General features: G+C 38.1%; 1 protein-coding gene across 1 annotated transcript in view; it reads left to right on the top strand.

The window, feature by feature from the left end:
* rab6ba (RAB6B, member RAS oncogene family a) overlaps nucleotides 1-22,071 on the top strand; it is a 123,176-nt gene that overhangs the window by 422 nt on the left and 100,683 nt on the right. The gene's annotated exons all lie outside the window — the stretch shown is intronic.

The raw sequence follows: 22,071 nt of genomic DNA, 5'->3' as shown, positions 1-22,071 counted from the left end.
GAGGAAAAATGTTAAACCGCCGTGGCAGTTTTTACACGACGAATTCAGGAGGAGGCTACTTGTTTAGATTTGACGAACTGAATAAGTTTCTTTTTTTAATAATAGAGACGACATAGAATTTTTATTTTTGTTAATTTTTGTTGATTAATGTTCATATTTTTGAAGTTATTGAACGGTAGTGTTATATCATGTTGACATAAATGACTGGCTGGTGTTTCGTTAGTGCCTCAGTCAGTACTTACATATAAATCCTTTAATCTTTCTGAGAAGGTGTTTGAATGTATGGTTTGTCTTTGGTACTGTAGGCAGTGTAGCTGCTACACTTGGTGGAGAATAGATGTATAAATAAATAAATAAATGCGAGGTTGAGACACACCCAGAGTAGGACCGTTGGTGGGAGAACTTGTGTAGCTGCATCCACAGTATGTGATGATGTTGATGGCGAGGACCATGTCAGCTCTCCTTCTGGACAGATAAGGATATTGTGGATGACCAGCAAAACTTTGAAAATGTGTATGGATGATTAAGCATTTATCGGGGCAGCTCAGTTCTGGGTGGCCTTCGCGCGGTGGGCTACTTCTCTTCTGCTATTCAGACCAGTGCTTTGAATGAATGAGCTCTCCAGTGTCTTAGCTCTGCTCACATCAGTGGAGCTGAAGTGAGGGCTTCTCCTCAATAGACAGTGATTTGCATGCAATGGAATAATTTTGCCTTGGATGAGGGCACACTGCTCAACTCGGGGGAATGTGAACTCTCCTTTATTTCATCTTCTCTGTCTTGAGCATTTGAAGAACAATGAGGGCATAACGTTAAAGCTCTCATCAGCATTGGTTTCTCCTGTGTGTCACATGGATTTATAAAGCCTAGGAGGATACGTACTGCCCAGTAAATCAGCTCCAGTCATTTAGTCCCCTAAGCCCTCGGACACACTTGTGCATCTGAAATGTCTCCTGGTGATGAATTCCTCACCCTTTTCTGTTGCTGATGCTTATGTTGAACTGCTGGGTGTTGAAGAGGTTGTGCAGTGGCTTTTGAAGGAATCTCCTTTCATGGAATAGTGTATAAAAATGAAAATTCTTTGGGTTAAATGTTTGTTGTGTTACAGGATGGATATACTGAATCTAGACCCCCCCCCATCCACTTTAAGGTGCACTTACTGCTGACACTTGTGCACACACGTCTTGTATAACCATAGAAAAGCATTGTCAATAGAATGGTAAGCTCTGGGGCAACATACATTAGCAGAAGGTCTCCATGCCCATAATAAGTGTCAGCTAGACGAGTATAGAGCACTCCTGGAGCAGATGAACTACATTCTATGGAGTGAAGGAGCACAACTGAATAAATGTAGGATGAGTTAGAGTGGCTTGAACCAGAATTATTCTTCCAACATAAGTACCTGATCTCACTAATGCTCTTGTGGCCGAATGCAAACAAATCCTCCCAGAGATGTTCCAACATTTAGTGTAAAGCATTCCCAGAAGACTAGAGGTTTTTACTGCGGTAAAGGAGGGACAAACTCCCTATTAATCTTATTGATTTCAGAAGAAACGTTGGACGAGCAGGTTTTGGACATACAGGGACAGTTTTCCTGACATGGATTAAGCCTCGTCTTGGACTAAAATGAAATGGTCATTCACCACTAACACTGCAGTTTAGTCTAATGTCAGTCCTTATTCCATGTCCCAAATTAAGCCAGCCTCTCTAACAGCATTTGGACATGCATCTTGGCAGTTATTGTATTGCAGATGATAAAATGTGGATTAAATTTAATCAAAAATCTGATTAAGTCCATCTGTCTGTCATAGAAGGGTCCATAATAGTTTTATCTAGAAAAGAAAATAGTCACTTTACAACAGACAGATTGGCTGAGATGATGTTTGCTAGCTGGTTACATGCAGATTTCAGAGGTTTATCCACATAAAATGTCTTTGTGGTTTAGCCACATATAATGAAATCCCTGTTCCTTTACTAAAGGATGAGATTTAATGTAGAGGACATGAATGTTGCAGTCAATGATGTGTCACTGAGAAACAGCGGTAAATAATAGACATCCTTTGTCTATGATTAGGCTAATACCTTATTGTGAAGGTGGTATAAGGTTATGATATGATAGCATAGTACATTAAACAGCATGTAACCCTTCATGACAACAATAAACACACCTGTTTTAGATTCCGTAAAGGACGGCCTCCTGTTTCAACCTGTTACTTCAAATGATTTCCTGCCGTTAGGCTTGATGCTTAGTCAATAGACTCTGCAATAGCTCTGTTTGTAACGTCGGTGGAAGCAGCAGTGTCACATGATGCTCTGTGTTCTCCTTTTCGGCCTCTTGAGGGACCATTCGGAGAGCACAATTTGAGACATGTTATTGATTTTTGTAGCAGGGAAATTTTTCTCTGTGCCATACAAAAGCTTACCTCTTAAAGAGGATAAGAGAATCTTTCATGAGTGTGCTTTAATGGATAATGAAATAATGCAGATTTAATCCACACATTAATGACCTTCATTTCCTCTGTAGAGTACACAAACACAAACTGAATAATGTTCACTGGAGTGCTGAACATGTAAAGCCTCGCCTTAGGAGATGAACTACGCCCAGGCTGTCATATTTCTATTCTTTTTGTTCAAGGCTGTCACTCAGTTTGATGATACTTATATTATATACTAATACATAATGCAAGCTTGATGAATTTGCTGATGTTTGCAGGAGACTCTTTTTCGCCGGCTTGCTCCCAGGATGGCACAGCATATGTTGCATCTCTTTTTCTGTCTGCTGAATGTGTATAAATATATATACACTATAAATTTTCCTCCAAACATAGTGCTTTGACACAGGCATGTTCCAGATTGCTAGTGTCAGCAGTGCTGATAATTACTCCACACATTGCTAACGCATAACGATTAGCAGCAGTCAAGGTCTGAAATATCAGCAAGTCTAACAGTACTGGCCAGTCTGCAGGGACGTTTGGTTAAGAGTGTACGGCATATTTATGAGAGAAACAGAGGAAAGAAGGAGAAGGATAATATAAATATGAAGGGGGTTGAGTGAGTCTACTAATATTGATGTCACACAGCAGTACTGATTTTTTTAGTTTTTGGGATATTGATAGGTAATAAAAACATTGCCAGTTGCAATCTGTCAATTGCTGGGGGGGTTTTGAAAGGACAATTCAGGAAATGTGTCTCTGTCTGGTCAGTGCTTGGCGTTTTTCAATCGTTGGTGTAATTCCAAGAGAAGCAGCACAGAATAAAACTGTTTGATCTAAACCAGCTGTGTGGACACTGCATGTCCAAAAGTACCCAAGCTTCAGCTCTAGGGGTATAAGGCCCTCCAGCATTGGTCTGTGGAGCAGTTAAACTGTGTTCTCTGGAGTGATGTATCACCATCCTATACCTCTGAGATGAGTGGGAGAGGCGTTTGTGATCCAGAACTAATTATCCAACATCAGTACCTGACCTCACTAATGCTTTTGTGGTTCCAACATCTAGTGTAAAGCCCTCCCAGAAGAGTAGAGGATGTTACTGCAGCAAACTCCCTATTAATCTTTTGATTTGAAGAAAAACTGAATGAGCAGATGCCTGCAAACTTTTGGACATATAGTGTATGTACCCAGCACTAGAAAAGAGATAAGGAGATGGAGAATAAGAAAACGAAAAGAGGAGTGGGACTTGAGTGGAATGGAGAGATTCCAGAGGGTGGAGAAGAAATTGTCTCTCTTTATAATTGGGATGGGATTGAAAGAGGCTTGGGCATGGGGAAGCTGTCCAAGGTGCTGAACCCCTCCCCAGGCATCTCCATTTCTGAAAAAAGGAGGCTCATCTGAATTAAGAATTTCCACAGAGAGGTAAGGAGAAGGAGGAAGCCATGAGCTGGGCCTTAGTTAGCCTGGGAGAGATAACGGTACTTGGAGCCGTTATCGCACTAAGGCACACCTCAGCGCCTCAGGGATCTTTCCATTCCTCCATCTGCTTTCAGACAAGGTTGGGCTGAGCAGAAGAGCTGGTAACGAACTTTAATTGGCTCAATTTTGATCAGAATCACGTTGGGTGTAATGGCGACTGGACGCACAGCCGTGAATCCCGCATGATCAGCTGCCTTCATTTATTACCGCCTGTGACGTGGCTGACAGAAGCAGGAACGCAGAGAGAGGAAGCTCAGGGAAAACACAGCAAACACACAAACACGTTCCAGTCCACGGACTTCTGACATGTCTGGGTCAGTCGGAGGATAGTGGAAGAGTGTTTATCTAAAATATTTGTATTGGGATTGTGTAGTCTGGAATCTCAGTGGAAGACTTCATCCTCACACAGTACTTTCCCAAAGATCTACAGCTGCAGTCTGGCAACCACTTCTGTTAACCCCTCAGATACTGTCAGGCATGGTTTAAAAGACTGGGCACAGCTTAGAACCGGGCAATATGTGACAGCACTGGTGTTGCACAGAAATTTTGCAGGAATACATTTGAAGATGTTTTAGCTTTTAAAAATATCAAAATGAAATGGGCAGGTTTTTGTTGGGTGAGTAATGTAGGCTGCCTCACCCGATGGGCTAATGAGCTAACAGAGCTAATGACACTGGATTCTGAGGGAGACTTGTTGTCTTCTTTTAAGTGATATTTTCTCTTCAGTGGACAATGTGCCAAAATGCTAGTTTGTTTGAGAAGTGTATTTACACTGCTTCTGGTAGGGATGCACTGAAATTTCATGTGCTGAAATTTTTTGTCTGAAAAATGGCAACAATTCTATCTGAAAATATTCAGTAGACCAGAATGAACCAGAATGATAAAGAAAATGATAAATATGCTATTTGTTTCTCTTGCTCTCCTGCGCATTCAAATAATTTGAGCAGCAGCAGATCAACAGAGAAACACACAAACTTGGTCCTCTTCAGCTTAGAGCTTCGTTCTAAGTGGTCTTCAGCTTACATGCTTTTTAAGAATTTTTTTTTAAATGTATAAAATGAAATGGCAAATTATATATACTTGCTTTTGGTTTTCCGTTTTTCGAGTCGAGTATGTCCTGAATTTTGGTTTTGGTTTTGAGGAGGCTGTCCTTCTCAGTCATGTCCTTAACAATGTGTCCTTGACAATGTGCCCACATTAAGGCATAGCAAAATGGAGTAGCTTTTATTATTATTATTATTAGTAGTAGTAGTAGTAGTAATAGTATTTTAAAACAGCATTATTTTATAACATACTTAAATAAGAGTAAATTCACCAAAATTTACAGTACTTTCAAAGCGTAAAGTTGTGTAAACTTGTTTGAATCGTTGGTTTTGCACATTTTCTAGTCTTCTAGTGATAAAACGTAAGGAAAAACCCACATACAGATTTCGGTAATCAAATATTGGCACCTTGAAAGGCACTTGAATCCCCATGAACATCCCTTGTTTGTAAGATATTATTTTAACAGTACCTCTACTCAGGAATAATGAGTTTGTTTTATTTGTTTATTTGTTTTATTTATGCAAAATTAAATATCATCTAGTACCATAAAAATATTGTGATAGTGAATTTTATCAATATCTCCCAGTACTAGCAAAGCCTCTTTGTAACTTGCAAAATAAAGCATGTAATGTGAGTGACAAGAATTCGTGGTAGGACATAGTGTGTGGAATGAGACATTGCTGGGTGAGTGGAAAGCAGCTTAGCACCGGAGCTAAATGATGAACTGGGAAGGAGGAGCTTGTGCCCCTAAAACAGGAAAGATGCAGAATGAGTCGTCTAGACCTCTGTCCTCTTCATGCTAATTCTTTGGCTGTCCTCTACATTGTAGCGTGGATGTAGAGAGAATTAGCTTCTTTGGCTAAATCCGTGGATTTTAAAGCCGGCCGGCAAGTCAGATGGGAATTTTTTTTTGTTGTTCAGCAGTCTGTGAAGCCTACTCTCATTGAGGAAGCAGCCTCTTGCCAACTTCCTGGCTCAGAGTAATGAACAAGGCTATTGTGCAAGCGGTTCACACTGATTACTCACTTTACTTACGTGCCCAGCCAGCAGGCGGCCTGCGCTCCAAAAGCAAGTCAACCCAAAGTGATCCATTGGCGTCATAACCTCATCAATCTGAACCGCTCATACAGTAATTCACTGCCTTAGTTTTTGCAGTAATATAGAGTGAATGATGACAGTATGCTTTCCGCTAAATTTCGCTGACTCACTGGGTTGACCACAGTGATCAGTTTGCAGGCCCCTGTGAGGAAAGGCAGACATGTCAATATGCATCTCTCCAGGCTACAGTGTTCTGCAAATCAAACAGCGAGTGAAACCTGGGTTGTTCTCATGCTCTCGCCCAGCATCATACTGCCCATTGATTCACTGGAATGTTTACTCTGGATCTTTATGATAATAGCCAGGAGGTAATCGCTTCCCTCATTTTTCATGTTATCTGTGTTTGATTTGTGAAGAGCCTGCAGACACCGAGGAGATAAGACATTCCTGATCCACTGTGTTAGGATTGTGCTGTTTTTTCTATTATTGGCTGACCTGAACAGTTACTTCAATAATGGTTTAACTCTTAAAATCCACAATTACTATCAGAAATAGCATATTGTAATTTTGTATTAGATATTTCTCACTTACAGCTCATTAATACTAGCAGAGAAAGTCCATGGAAACTGTAGATTCTATACCTTGTTTAGAAAAAAAATCGAAAACAATTGGAAAGTCAAAATTGCAGATGCAGACTTTCTACTGAGACAGAAACGAAATCAATTGAACATGTAATTCATCATGTAACTACGTAATTAATCATAATTGTGTAATTGCATTTAAATAATGCAATGCAAATTGAATGCATAGCAAAATCACACTAATAACTCCAGACTTCTGTGAGTAAAGCTTATCACTGAGCATGGCTGAAGCAGGCCTTTCAAACAAAAGATGAGTTGAAAAAGGTGGTTTAGAGCAGGGAAAATGGTAAACTCTTCAGTGCTGTGGCTTTAGAGTTTAACAACCCTGACCTAAAGAGCTACATTTCTTGAAGGCCCATCAATTAGATATTAGATAGTCACAAGTGTGTATAGCTTGGCTAATTAAACCAACTCTTGAATTACATTCTTAGATTTTTTGGCCAAACCGCTGTTTCTCTGAGGGCACAAACCACAGACCTGACTGATTGTTTATAACAGAAGTGAAACACACATCCTCTCCACACCTTTCTGAGTCGTTTACTCCTTTTGAATCTACTGACTCTAGTGATTGACTGCCACACTGTTCAGCTGTTGCAATCGTGAAATTATAGCTGACGATTAATTGTAAATAACTGTGATTAACCCTGTAATTGTCTCTTCTTGTTCATTGTTTGCAACTAAAATACAGTCAGTTTTTTCTTAGTGGTCATTAATATCTGTTTACTTCTCTTGCCTTCATGTATTAAACAGTGTCGAAACTAAAGACTAAAGAGGCCAAGCAAAGGTAAGACAGGAGGCTATTTTATTAGCTTAGTCAAAGAGGAAAGGAGTTGATGTTGTGTTGTTGCTTTTTAGGGCTGCATGATATGGACAAAAATGCAGTATAAAATAGTTGGATGCTGTCACAAAAAATTGCAATTAAAGAATCCTATACAACTGTCAAAATATTTCATTATAAAATGAGCATTTTTAGACCTAGTTAATTAGAACTAGTTTTTAAAACCTTAAATTAATTCTTTGTTTTTGTACACTTATTATTATTATTATTATTATTATTATTATAGCACTTTTTAGATATGACACTGCAGGTTCTGTTTTGTCTGTTTTGCAAATTCATTAAATCTCAGAAAAATGAAAAATCGTGATACATATTGTGTATTGTGTCTTGAAGTATTATGATACAATATTTTTGACATATCGCCCACCCCTAGTTCTCGCAACTTGCATTGTAGTACTGCATCTTAGTTAAGTATGCAATATAGTTTAAGTTGAACTTAAAAAAAACAAAACATGAATGTGCTTCCTCCATTATCCCCTCACCCCCCATCTTTTCTGAAATTACAAATTTTTAGATGACTGACTTGTTTGCAGACTAACAAATTAGTTTCCACAGTGAATTGCAATAAAATAGTGAGGATGGGCTGTTCAATATACTTCTGACCAAAAGTAGCTTTACGTCTCCAGCTTTTTGAAAAATTTTTAATATGGAAGTTTTTTTTTTCTGCAGTGCAAATAATTGCTGTTAGCAGTGTGTGCCAATAGCTAAACTATACATAACAACCAGTGGTGTTTTGTGCATAAATGTTGATTTGTGTTGCTTATTTGAGCTTGAGCTGTGGCTGTCTTCAATTAGGAGCTACTCAGTATTAATCGCTAGGAAGCAAGTTAGCTAATCAGATAATTTGGCTGTTTTTTGACTGTAACATAATACAGTTTAATTGTTTCTCAAAAAAGAAAATTAAGTTGTTAGTTGCGGTTATTTTTATAGCAATTAATAATTAGAAGAAATTTGCTGATTGTGACATGCTTAACTCCAACATGAACAGAATATAACATGCCAATGAGGTGCTTTAGAAAGCGACAGTGATCTTACCTGTTATTAAGACTGTGAGGAAATTTCAAAATGACGAGACCTATAGCCTCTTTATTGCCTTCCTCTCTCTCCTCCTCTAAGACACAGTACACCTATTATTCCTTCTTTTTACGGACCCTTTTCTGCAGATATGCTAGTACGTTCAGACAAACATGGCATGTTTGTGTGGCAGTATGTGTATGTGTGTGTGTGTGTGTGTGTGTGTGTGTGTCTATGTGAGTGTGAGTGTGTACGCATACAAAAATACACTATTTTACTCTCACAGAGCTTGCTTTTCTTTTTTAGTGTTCAGTGGTTCCCCTCTTGCATTTTAATGAGGTTCACTGGCAAGTTTCATTTTCTCATCTTTTTTCTCTCTCTTTTTGTTCCCCTCTCTCTCTGTCTCTCTCTCTCTCTCTCTCTCTTTGTCTCTGTCTCTCTTTTTCTTATTATTCTTCCTTTAAATACTTAAAACATAATGGGCCCCAAAAATGGGCTCCAAGAGGCTTCTTTACCAACTCGCAACCCTTATTTCTACTTACTCTGAAATCAATTCCATATCCATTAAGTTCCAGTGGAATGCTCTGTGTTCAGATATTGCTGTCATGCCTGCATTACTAACCTGTTTTGCTAATTTAAAAATAGAACTTCATAATGTTCTATATGTAATAACATTCCACCGACATGCACTAGACTTAAAGCACATTGGAGCAAGTGAATGAATGAATAAAAGATGGTGCAGTACTACTTTTCTTTTCATATAATGATACCAATATTGAAACCTTATTAGTATTACTAGTATTAGCTGATACCAAAATTGATGCGATATTTTTTTCTTTAAAAGATACTAAGCTTTAAAATTAGCTATTTTTTAAATGAAGCTTTGAAATCAAGTTAGAGTTAGAAATGACAAACAGCAAAGCTACAGATAGGCACCACCCCTCAGGAGCCCTTAGTAAACAAATGCAACATGCAAAACACCCATTCATTTATCATCTTTTTTGATTATTATTATTATTTTAACCTAAATGAGAATGTCTTGACCTCCAGCTTTTCATTGTATATCTCTGTTGGTTAGACATGCTGACAAAGGAATGCATATTTTAGGGACTGACGGATGCACTTTAGCAATAAGCACCATACATTTATCACTGCCAGGTTTATTTATAGTGGAACTTGATAAATGACATCACTCAGGGCTTACCCACACTCCTCTGGGGCAGTTTGTCAGTGCAGGATTGGTTGAAGCTGAGGAGAAAAGGTCTCAGGCTTCCAGAAGCCATTAGTGAAGCTGTCTCAATATTACTTCTCACACCGTGCTAAAATCTGTTTATATGCACCAGTCACTCAATGTTAAATAGTTTAGCAGGTCGAGCACCCCCCCCTCCCCACCTACAGAGCTGGAGGTGAGCCTGAGAAGTAAGCAAAAATGTAACATCACAGTACTTCACGTTTTCACAGTACACAACATGTATGCATGGTAAATATAATATTTGCAAATGAATCCCTTAAATGGCCAAGTTTTATTATAGACTTCTATAACCTAAGAATAGCTCAGCCAGTTTGCACTGAAGTCCATTTTATTACTGACTAATAAGCCTTAGTATGTAATAAGCCTGGGATTTTAAGGGGTTAAACTGGAGCAGTACTACACTGGCTTGTCTAATCTATAGTTGTATTCCCTTCTTTATTCTGTTGGCTCCAGTCACCAGTTTTTTGGCCTCTGCAGTTCAAACATAATGTTAATATGGTTTTAATAAGTACAAATATGAATATTTAATAAGTTAGGAATATGAAGAAGACAAGAAAACAGGATGCACGTGCAAGTCTGAGGTTTATTACAATCTATGACAAAAACAGGAGGAATATACAAAAGCAGTAACAGAGGTACACTCGATAGCAAGATACTAAACTGAAAGAAAACAAGGGACGGGAGAGAGTGAAGACAACTAACATTCAACTGGAAAACACAAAACAGGGCCTATAAAATAAAAACCACAAGCAGCTACAAGACATTAACAGGGGTATAAATACAAGGAGAGAATACAAGTGGTCTACAATCTGTACTGTTTGGTGTTCTAGATGTATTGCTCCTGATATAATTTAGCACAATAAAAAGAAAGTTGTATTACATTGCACGCTTCTACTCTGAAAGCCTGTAGAGAGGACGAAGAATGTCTGAAATCCATTAAGTGAGAAATTTGTCTCATATCTAATTGGTATCCAAACCGAAAACAACAGGACTGGCACTGATTTACACTGCAGATGGCAAAAGTGCTCAATTCAGTATTATTTTAGCAGCATGAACAGTGAGTAATGAGCTGTGTGTGTAGTGTAGGCACAGTGCATGTTCTACAGTAATGTTCATGTAAATGGTTTAATGTAGTAATGATTTGACCTTTGCTGACCAAGCCTAGTATTGATTCTGACGTCGAGGTCAGTAGCACCATAACCAAACAGTGAAGGTCTTCTGTAGTTGTAAATCGTGAGGTAGATGCTATAGCTTTAGGACAGGTGAAGTCATTGGCCCTAGATATCCCATAATGCTCTTCTCAGGCTGAGAGGCCAGTCAGACATTTTATGGGTAATTTGGAGCTGTGCTACATTTGAATTGTGTTCAAATCTATGCAAATGAAAGTTTTTTTTTCTCTTCAGTAGTTGCTTTCTTGTCTTCCTTCTATCTCCTTCAGTTCCCCTCTGAGCTCTTTTGTCCTCAGTGCAGCTCAAACATAACCTCAATGGGGTTTTAATAAGCACAGCCCTTCAGCAATTAAAATATTGATTATATGTTGGCATTTAATAAGACAATGACAATAAAAGTAAATGACTGGAATCGTTGTGGGTTGTAATTTGCTTAGGGTGATGCACTGCTGGTTTCTTTAGAGAGAACATGAGCTCATGGTGAGATTTTTTAACCAATGTTTAAACACTAATATGCAGAAATTACTGTAATGTCAACTCTTTCCTATTCATCAGTGCTATGCAGCAGCCTGGGATGTGGTGTAGAAATGCAGAGAATTGAGGTCCTGCAGATCAATTGAATCCTACAGTCTATGTTTCTTATGGACTGTATTCTTTTAGCATACTTTCCAATTGCAACTTCGCCTCACCACATCCTATTCATCACACAATGCATGATGATCTGCAGTGCAGTGAAATCTTCTTCACCACATGGTGAAACGTTCAGCAGATTTCAGCGTTATGCAAATGAATGCAGTCACCACATTGCGTTTAGCCACTCAAGCAATGGTGGACTGGTCTTCCTCATGAACAGTGAACAGAACTTTCTCTAAGAGTAAAGAGGGGTGACACTAGTTCTCTTTCTCTTTGAATCCATGACAGGTTTACATATTAATGAAAATATCTGGTTTTACAGAACTGTTGACAGTGAGCATTTGAAGGGAATTTGAAGACATCTGATTGGATAAAGTTTACATGGTTCAAGTGAAAAGACAAAATTTAAATCCTATGAAACTTGCTTGAGATTAAGCAACCCAACTTTCTAGCTTGTGGGCTGATGCATTCTGAAAATTATATAAGTATAAAAAGCATCTCTGTATTGTAACTTTCTGTGCAATAGTAAACAGCATATGAAATTGTTTACTGCCCCTGGTATGTTCAGTATGGTACAGTCATTTTCAGAACAACACAAAAACGGCCAACAGTTGCGAGCAGAGAGATCTGGTGCGGCGGAATATGGCAAGTGCAAATACCAAAGAACTTCAGTACTGATACCAAGACTCAATACACACAATGCTCAATACAAAAAAAAGAACATACTATGGCAAAAAAATTAAAACACTTGTCATCATCTGAACACCTCTAGGGTCAGTTTCCTATTTCCAGATAAACCCTTGAAATCCCAGGTTTGTTACTACATGGACCACACTGCAAACTGGCTGAGTTATTCTTAAGTTTTCCCACAAAAAAAGAATTTCAAGTGTTGATTCACTATTGTCACTGTAGTTTAATCCAACACTAGTTTTAATCCATGTCCAGGAAACCAGTACCAGGTGTTTCTTGGATTGAACACAGAAAAAAATATTCCAATCGTTACAACTTAATTAACATCTGATTTTTTCACAGCAAATCTCATATACATTTTAACTCATCATATACACTACTGTTCAAAACTTTGGAATCACCATTAACAAATCATTGTTGTCAATTATATAAAAGCAGTTTGTTGAAGATACTGGTATAAAATAATTCTAGTAACATGACATTACTGTGGTGTTCTATAAGTATAGCTCCTGTTGTAATTTAGCACAGTAACAAGAAAGTTTTATTACATTGCATGCTTCTACTCTGAAATACTGTGGAGATGACGAACAATGTCTGAGATTTATCAAGTGATAGATCTATTAAGTGATCTCAGACATTTTCACAGATTGTCAATTATATTAAAGCAGTTTGTTGAAGATACTGGTATAAAATATTTCTAGGAACATGACATTACTGTACAACATTACAGGTTTTAACAGTTTGAAGAAAAGCATATAGAAATGTTAGATGTGTCTAGATGATGGACAGAGAAGCAGATGATTCCATAATGACTAAGCAAGTTAAATAACATTGAAAATGAACTTATACTACAGTTAACATTCAAAGTGCCTTATATTAAACAAAATGGTAAACATGGATGGCTTATCAGATAATTACTATTAATTAGGGGTGTGATAATGACTCTGTCATGATTCGATTCGGGTTTATGACATTACGGGTTCATGATTCTCACTATATCTTGAACAAAATTTGTGTGAAGAAAAATGATAGCTATATTTACGTTGTTGCACAACATATGAACAACACTAGAGCTGGGAGGCAAGAGGAGGGCTGAAGTGAGGTGCTGTTTGGTGCTGATTATTTGCAAACTTGAACTGGTGTTCAAGCAATGCAGTTGCAGCGGAAGGCTAAATTAATCAACTATTCAGTTTTATTTTGTCACAATATCACAATGTCATGACACATTATTATACCTCCATTATAAATAGATAATTACAGTATATTATATTTATTGTTTCATAACTTATGGTGTTCCCAAAAAACTTGAAATTTTCAATAGAACATCTTGAAGTAACTTCTGATGTCTAGCTTATAGTATTTTAGTCTACACTATAAAAGACATTATTCAATCAAACAACAGTAATTATTGACATGACTTGTTATTCCAAACTTTTTAACAGTAGGCTGTAGTCTATTAAAGCAAAGAAGTATCCAGATCACTTAAATATGGCTTTATTCAGCATGTTCTGAAGAAAATATTAAGATTATACTGTATATTAAGGATATACAGTATAACATTCACACTAAGGAAATATGTTGATTGTTTTTACGAGCACAAAACACAAAAAGCTTTTTACCTGTATGTTTTGGATATGCTTATGGTCTCTGCCAGTCTGAGTCAAATCAACATGCTCGTTTTGATTCACTTACAGGCAGTAAACAGCACCCCCCTAGTGTTAGCGTATTTTTAAAAAATTGGAACATTTGTGTAGTGTAGTATGGAAAAAGCATTGAACTTTCGATACATATTCGATATTTCTGATTTACACTATTTCTGTAAACCAGTTAAAAACAGAGCAGACCTGTATCTCATGCTGAACAATTAGACAGTAGTGATAATGGACAAGGTAGCAGATGCATCTACTGCAGACACTGTGTGAGTTATATTTCACCCCTCCCCAACATACTATCACTGACTAAGATAGACATATAAATCCTAGCAGACGTTCCGGAGACACTGCTTAGGTTCATCCTGCCTTTGTTGTGGTGCCAGATTGGTGTGGTTCTGATGGCCCTCAGCCATGACAGAGAGGTCTCTGCCTGCAATAATTCATGAACCTGCCCTGCACAATTAAGTAGAGGGCAAGGATATGACAGGCTTAGAGATGAGTTGGCAGGAAAGCAGCGGACATGAGCATGCCCAGGATTCAGCCTGGTGGAGCTGTGCTCTTTCCAGATGGATTTGTGATCTCTTTGGCTCACCATTTGCTACTGTTAAAGAAATCTTGCTCCATTTTCTATCAGTTTGTAAGATAAGCGAGAAGAGAATGGACTCCTTTTGTTCCTTGAGTACAAATGCATTGGCTGTTTTATGAGGAGTCCTGCTCATTGGTTTCTGGTGAATAGAGCTGTGACATTTTGCTTCCGTGCAGAAATGGAATCTGTGGGCCAAGGAGCTGCTGAGTAAATAGAGCTATCCCATCTGCTGCAGCCGAAAAAAAAAGAAAAAGATATGATCCAACATGACTATAGTGGACATGTTGTCGATATGGAGTCCTGCAGTTTGGTCTATGTGTATGTGTGTGTTTTTGCTAGTGACATTTAGCACATTTTGAGCATAACTCGGAAACGCTAGCAAGTACATGACTAGAAAACACAGATTTGAATAATTGTATACACATAAAATAATAATATTTTTCATTAAAATACAAAAATGTGTTACACAGTAGTGACAATTCTTAATGTTACACACTGATTTTCAGACTATGGGACACGTTTACTTTAAAACAATGGGATCTAACTGCCTAACATGTGGCCATAATGGACAGGGATGCAGCCTCACTTCCTGCTCTAAAATGTAGGGGTGTGGCCAAAAAAAAGGGTCCTCCTATGGACTACCCACCCACTTTTGTCATTTGCCCACACAAAATGACTGCCCAAAAGTACTTTCAGTATTAAAATCTTATTGAAACCTGACCCAGAATCACAAGTAAACCTGTTCAACAAATGTGTCCTGTTCAAAATTGTTTATAATGAAAATCCCTGTTTAACCAGTATCTTTGAATATGAGGCATTTGACCCTGGGATAGGACAAAAGCTTACCACAGGAAAAAAAAAATCTTTCACCCCTGCAGATGAACTGGAAGCGTGAACATGGCTTATTCAAGAAAACACAAAAGTAACCAAAGAGAAAGTAACCACACTGACCATAAAACATTACATACAATAACTACAAAAAGTGATTCATCTCTGAACATGGCACATCAGTGCCAGAGTAATAGCGAGAAATCATGAGCATATTAAAGATATACTGGACATCATTGCTTCTTCATGCCAAATGAGTTTCGATTTGTTTTCCTGAGTTTTGTGTGTGAGTTTTAGTTTTTTGCTGAGGTTGTCACATAGCAGACACTTCGTTGTCATTAAGATACTACTTCATTGTAGCACCCTGCATGGGGGTGAAATTAAAGGTTCGGCGCACACACAAATTTGTCATGCTCATCCAAAATGGCAGTCCTGGCTCTACTGCTGGTATGACATGCTGACACTGTATGAAAACAATGCTATGTGTGTATGTGTCATGTTTTCTTCATGCCAGTAGCAAAAGTCACTGGATGTCCAAGACTCTTGGCTGCTTCCTACAGTGGAGACATACTCTCTCAGATGGATCAGGGGAGCTGCTCCCTGGCTGCTTTGATCTGCTATTGATCCATTCTTCTGCCCAGTAATTGATCATAAGCCATAAACTCTCCACCGTCCTCTTCCCTCACACCCATCTTCATACTGGTACTGTGCGGAGACACGCATAGCACTCTGATTCAAGCCTATTAGGGCCTATTGCATTGGATGTTGCTAGTATTATTTCACATTAGCTTAAGAACAGAATGGCATGTCAGAAGAAATTAAACTTGTTTTCTGCATTTTTTGGTAATTAGAAATGAATTATTTCTCACTCATAGGCCATTGAAACAAGCTTAGAAATTCTATTAAGGTTCAGATTCTTTCAGCCCATACCACATTTGTGACCGTAAGTAGAGGAGGAGATACTATATTATGATTGAAATTTGATGAAAGCAACTGTTGTGTTCAGTTTTGTTTTACTTGAAAAAAAAATAATCTTTGCCATGTTTGCCAACTGCTGACATCAATACAAACAAAAAACAATTGTCAAATGTCCAGACTCAACTCAAACGTAAATATAATTCCTTACATAATGAACTAAATAATCATGCAATTGTATAACTAACTACATTTAAATATTATGGCAAAACAAAAGTAATAACTTACGAGGTTTAAGAGCCTCAGAGATGAGCTTTCATTATAATCTTTGTGTGAACTACGGTGGAGAGTTTTTCCACTGATTCTCATAAATCTCATGCTGCATTACTCACTTGCAGATATATGAGATGCAGGCGGAGGCAAAGGGATTTATTGAGCGATGAAAATGAGCTGCTATATGCCTGTGTACTCTTAATAATCAGAGCTGTGAAATCTTCAGCGTATATATGAGTTTGTCTAGTCTCCCTTTTTAGCGGAACAAGTTTATGTGCATTTTCCCCTTAGAGCTGGTGGGCTGGCCATGCTCTTGGAGGAAGCTGGCTTCATGCTGTTGAATAGCAAGCAGTGAGGTCTCAGCACAGTACATATGCTGCACGCTTCAGTGAGCCTTGATCCCGGGATCCAGCAGGGCCTCGCCAGCCTTTCCATCCATAATCCCACCCAAAAAGATGAAGGGAAAAAAGGAATGTTCTGAAAGAGCTAAGCCAGAAATGAGCAACTGTCACGCCTTTAACTTAAATATTTTGTAGGCAGTGAATATTTGGATGAATATTGTGGATGAATTCTCCATTGGAAGAAAATTTAATTGTGTTTCAGTGCAGTACAGAATGTGAAATGCTAATTAAAAGTCATTGTACACAATTTTTGATAGCCGTTTTTAATTGCGGCATTACTTGCACATTTTGTCTGTGGGTCAGAATATTAGGGATGCACAGTGATAATGGAATCATAGCGGTATTGGCAGTAATTGACATCATCTTTGATTTGGCTGATATTTCAAAGTGATATTTGATGATGCATTTATTGTACACTGGAAGAGCAGAATGTTTAGGTGACACTGGTTGTCTATGCTAAAATGTCTGCATTTTATTTATTTTACTGCATTGTAACCCTACAGAAATAAATGTTATATTTCTCTGTAATGGTAATACAGCTGGACTTAGTCCGTTTCTACATTTTTTTGAATGTTTATGTATTGGAGTCTGCACCTGCATAGGCAGACAAAGGGAAATTTCTATACCGCTGCATCCTTACAAAATATCATGATATGTATTGTGTATAGTGAAAATGTCTTTACATATGGTGATATAATATTTTTTCCATATTGCCTACCCTCTTGAAAAGGCGCTCTTGTGGGTTTTTAAACGTCTGGTAAGCTTCTGAATTCCGCCATTTAAATATGAAAGGCCTTTTAGCTTCCTGAATAATTCCATGTTAAAAACATTTTTGACAGCAGTGCTGTTAAGAAACCCTTTAATGCCAGCGATAACTTTTTTAGTGGTTTTTCACAGTATCTTCAGAAAGAGCAAAGTCAGGAAGATGGCAAGAGGAGTTCACTGCAGAGATGCACTGCGAATTTTTTTTCTACTAGCACTCTTCATTTCTGTAAGATATCCTGCCCTTTCATGTAGCTATAATTTCATTACATTCATATAATCCAGTATAGTATATTTTATTTATCTCTGGGGAGCAATTCTTTAATGGTCAAACACAATGGCCACAAAATAGATTCTCCCTCTTATGTCTTACCCAAATTAGCCTAATGCATTCATTCATAAATGGAACCAGCCAACCAGTCTTATTTTTTTAGAGTCAAAACTCATTATAATGAATGTTCTCATTGCTCAGGCAGCTGAGTGGTATCCTTTGCCGCTGAGTAGGAGCTGTCGTTTCCCGGTGTGAGATTGCGTCCTGCTTCAGTGCGTTCTGCTGGCTGCAAGTATTTACTGTGTCTCTCTCTGCTCACCTCCCCAGATGAGCTGCTCTGTCAGGGAGCCAGCGGGGCCTGCAGTCCTCCTGGCCTGCCTGCTGCCGTTCACATCCTTCATCCACTCTCACACCGCAGTCTGTGCAGCATAATGAACTCACGCTCTGTCTTGCAGGCCTGGGCCTCAAACCATCCTCTAGTGCCAGTGGAGGCCCATCTGGGCCTTAGATCCTATAGTTAATTCTTTTCAATGGAGCTGGAGCAGTCACTCAACAATGTCGATGTCATGAATTGTGAAATAACTATATGATTTTTGCCCTCAACATATTGACCAAAAGTGCTCACTAATGCTTCATATGATAAACGCAGTCATTCAGACTAATTGCAGTATGCTACAGAAGGCACAGAAGGCAGCATGGCTTCTATTGCTTGTCTCACAGGCCTTGTATCAAGGCGAGTTTTTTTTACACAAAATTAACAGCCTGGTTCTTTTTGCTTTGTATGTGAAACAGGTTTGTTTTTGTATGACAGTGTGAACAGCAAAAGCACGCTGAACGTGACATTATCATTTCCGTTTTGGTACCAAAATTTGAAATGTATTCGATACATGGCAATGTGACAGAACAGTCACATCGGAATTCATTTGACTTTCAGGTCAGTCTAACTAAGTCTTAGTGACAATTTCCTGTGCGAAGGAGCAGACTCCTTACAGCAATGTCATCAAAATGGCTTTTTCTATGGTTAGGCTTTGCATCTTTTGTTTTGGAGGACAGTCATGACCAGTGCTGTCAGTGTAAACAAATAAACACGCCGCTTTCTAATAAGAAAAATTTAACAGCTATTCAAAATTAGGATTAATTCAAGGACATTTTGAAAAGAAATGAGAAAGAGACAAACAGAAGAGTTAAAGGAACTTCACACAAATCGAGTCTCTTTATCCAGTGTATATTGCCATTTTGGCAATGAGTTAGGTAGTAACTTTGCTAATATTCTTCTTCACAGGAGGCAAACGATAGAAACTGAGGTTCTTTTCTCTATTTGATCGGCTTCCACAATTAAAGTGGCAGTTTGGGCAGCTTATTTTGTTGTCCTTTTGCACACTTAGTCAGTTCTGGAGTGTGATCTGGGCCGACTAATGTCAGATATAGGCCACATTAATAAGATAAAGTGACCTACTAGTCAAGAAAATCAGATTTGGGCAGTAAATGCAGGGGTACTAATTTGGTCTGACAAGGAGGAGGGGGGCAACAGTGAAAGAATATAGTCTATTCATGATACTAGCACCACATAAATGTTGCAGATTTCATACATATGTCTAGGTGAACAACGTACACAGAATTACCAGATTCACTTGATGGCTTTGTAGTGTAAATAGATATTAATCATACAGTGTTGAGTAGTGAAGTTAGTTGTTAGGCCGCCTGCTTCAATAAGGGCTGCTACACACTGACAGAGGGACTTTTTCTTTTGGCACAGCTCAGTGTGCACACTATTTTCACTTTTGCAGTAGCCCTCTGTTTTAGCCTGTAATGGCAGTGCGAAGTGATTGGTGGGGATATTTTATGTAATATATTAATATATAAGCTAAAGTTGCAACAAAACATTTTGGCCAAAAAAGCCTAAAAATACCCCAAAACATTAAATAGGACTACAATGAAGTGTCAAAATCTAATACAAATCATTTGAATGATAATGAAAACAAGAAATGGTGATTAAAAACACTTTTTTTCTCCACTCTTCTCCGCTAGTCGGCACACGTTCATACAGTTTACACAGCAGCAAATAAACAGCAAGGAAAAAAAAGTCAGCCACAAAGAATTATTTCTGTTTCTATAAGAGACATTAGACAAGCGATTTATAAATGCTGTTCATGTCAAGTATAAAGAAGTGGTACAACATCCAAGAACAGAAAAGTTCCTGCGAGCCATCTGTAGCTCGTAGTTTTTGAAATGATGAAAAATTTCACAAACAACAGCCAAAGTGCAAATGACAACTAAAAAATAATAGAACCAATTGCCTTGGCTGACAAACCATTCTCTGTTGTCAAGAATGCTGGATTTCGTGGTGCATTCTGTGGTCTGCATACTGTAATAATTTTTATTATTTTATAATAAAAATGTTTTTTTGTTTTTATTAACATCAGCTCACTTTTGTCGCATTGAAGGCGGATTTTATCAGTAGCAAAAGTGTATTTTCTTCATTACATTGTAGCTTTTATGTTTAGAACATTCACTTGAAAACATAATATGAAAAATAAATAAAACCAACAAAAAAAACTCTCTTGCAGTTTTTAGTTTTGGTCTTTAGTCAGGTGTGTTTTAAAATTCGATTTCAGCCAGGAATTGTTATTTGGAAGCATCACTAATTTAAGCTAGCTAAACAACTGTCCACTACCCTACAACAATGACCTAATCAAAAATTTTAGTGAACTTGGAATAATGAGTAAACAGTATTAGAGCCACCTTTACCTGCAGTCAGAGCGTTACCTTAAAGAGGCCTGGTTATAGTATTCTTTCTACTGCTTTGATAGTAATCAGCAGAAAGATGTACCTTGATTTAAGCCATGTTTCGACAGTGCTGTTCCTTTATAGTGTTTTCTCCTGCTGTTGAAGGTGTGTAGATCTATCCCTGACCTCCATGACCACTGTCATATGGTGAATTTATGGAAAAGAAACCTGCCCCCCATTTATCAGCCCATTTAGTATGTACACATGCGGGGGGGGCAATCACTATCAGAGGAACCGCAGGGAGCACCGCGTGTTGTGTGAAAAAGAGAGCGAGACAGGCGTGTGTATTAAACTACATAAGGCTCACTCTGTGGTCAGTTAACTCACTCCCAGTCCAACTGGCAGTGTTAAGAGCGAGATGGGAGTTGACTTGAGACGAGTGGAAAGAAAAATGTTTATGCAAACATTGCCGGTCTCTCTTTACTCCTAACCTGCGTTTTCCGTGCAGGTTGCATTGCTGAAGAGTTAAAGTGGTGTCCTCCTCTTTGTTCACTTGGTACTATAATGTATATTTGCCTCCTCATGACTCAAGAGATAAATGGTAGTAATAATACAAAGGTTTACTTCATAGAAAGCATTTTCTAGTGTAGCTGTGTAAAATGTTTAACATGTATTTCTCCAAAGGCATTGTGCACCATCAGGACTTATAGCCGTAATTCAGTTGTAATTCCTGTATAGTGTGCAAAGTCAGTATCCTCTGCTGTGCAGCCACAGGCACTATTTAAGACCTCCCTTGTATGTTGTTATTAAATTATGGGCTAAAGAAATAGTCACACCTTGATATGCCTTTTGACGAGCTATCTTTGTGCAGTAATGTTAGTGTTTGCTGGCTTGCCTCCAAGGCACGACTCCATTTGTATTCTTTGGTTTAAAGCTAAATTTGGCTCATTGAATAGATTTTTTTGTTCTATTTTGGTTGCAGCAGATTTCTTGTTTTTATTTTTTCAAGAATGAAATGCCATCTTTCAGCTGTTTGATCCAGATGGATCTTAGGAAGGCCAATTGTTTGGAGTGTTCATTTTGGCAATTACAATAAGCAGTATCACAAACAGCATATCGACAGTAGCTATAAGGACATTTTTGAGAAACAGAGATAGAAGTGATTCATCAGAAAAAAATCAAGATTTTTTATTCCCTTGCATGATTTGCTTTACTTTGCTAATCGAGGAAGATTTGACTGTTCAGTCTTCTCTAATATCATAATTTGAGCTAATTGAGTCCCAAAGTATAAGAAAATTCTGCACACTTTTATGTGTTTCTTTGATTGCACAGAATACCCCAGCTGTCATATAAACTCGTTACAAAAAAAATTAATCAAATAGACCACCAAATACTCACCTAAGAGAATAACAATAACCTCTGTTGTGGTTAT

Source organism: Colossoma macropomum, unplaced genomic scaffold, assembly GCF_904425465.1.
Source record: "Colossoma macropomum unplaced genomic scaffold, Colossoma_macropomum, whole genome shotgun sequence".
Lineage (NCBI taxonomy): Eukaryota > Metazoa > Chordata > Actinopteri > Characiformes > Serrasalmidae > Colossoma > Colossoma macropomum.
The sequence above is the reverse complement of the archived record's forward strand: the minus strand, read 5'-3'. Positions and strand labels throughout refer to the sequence as shown.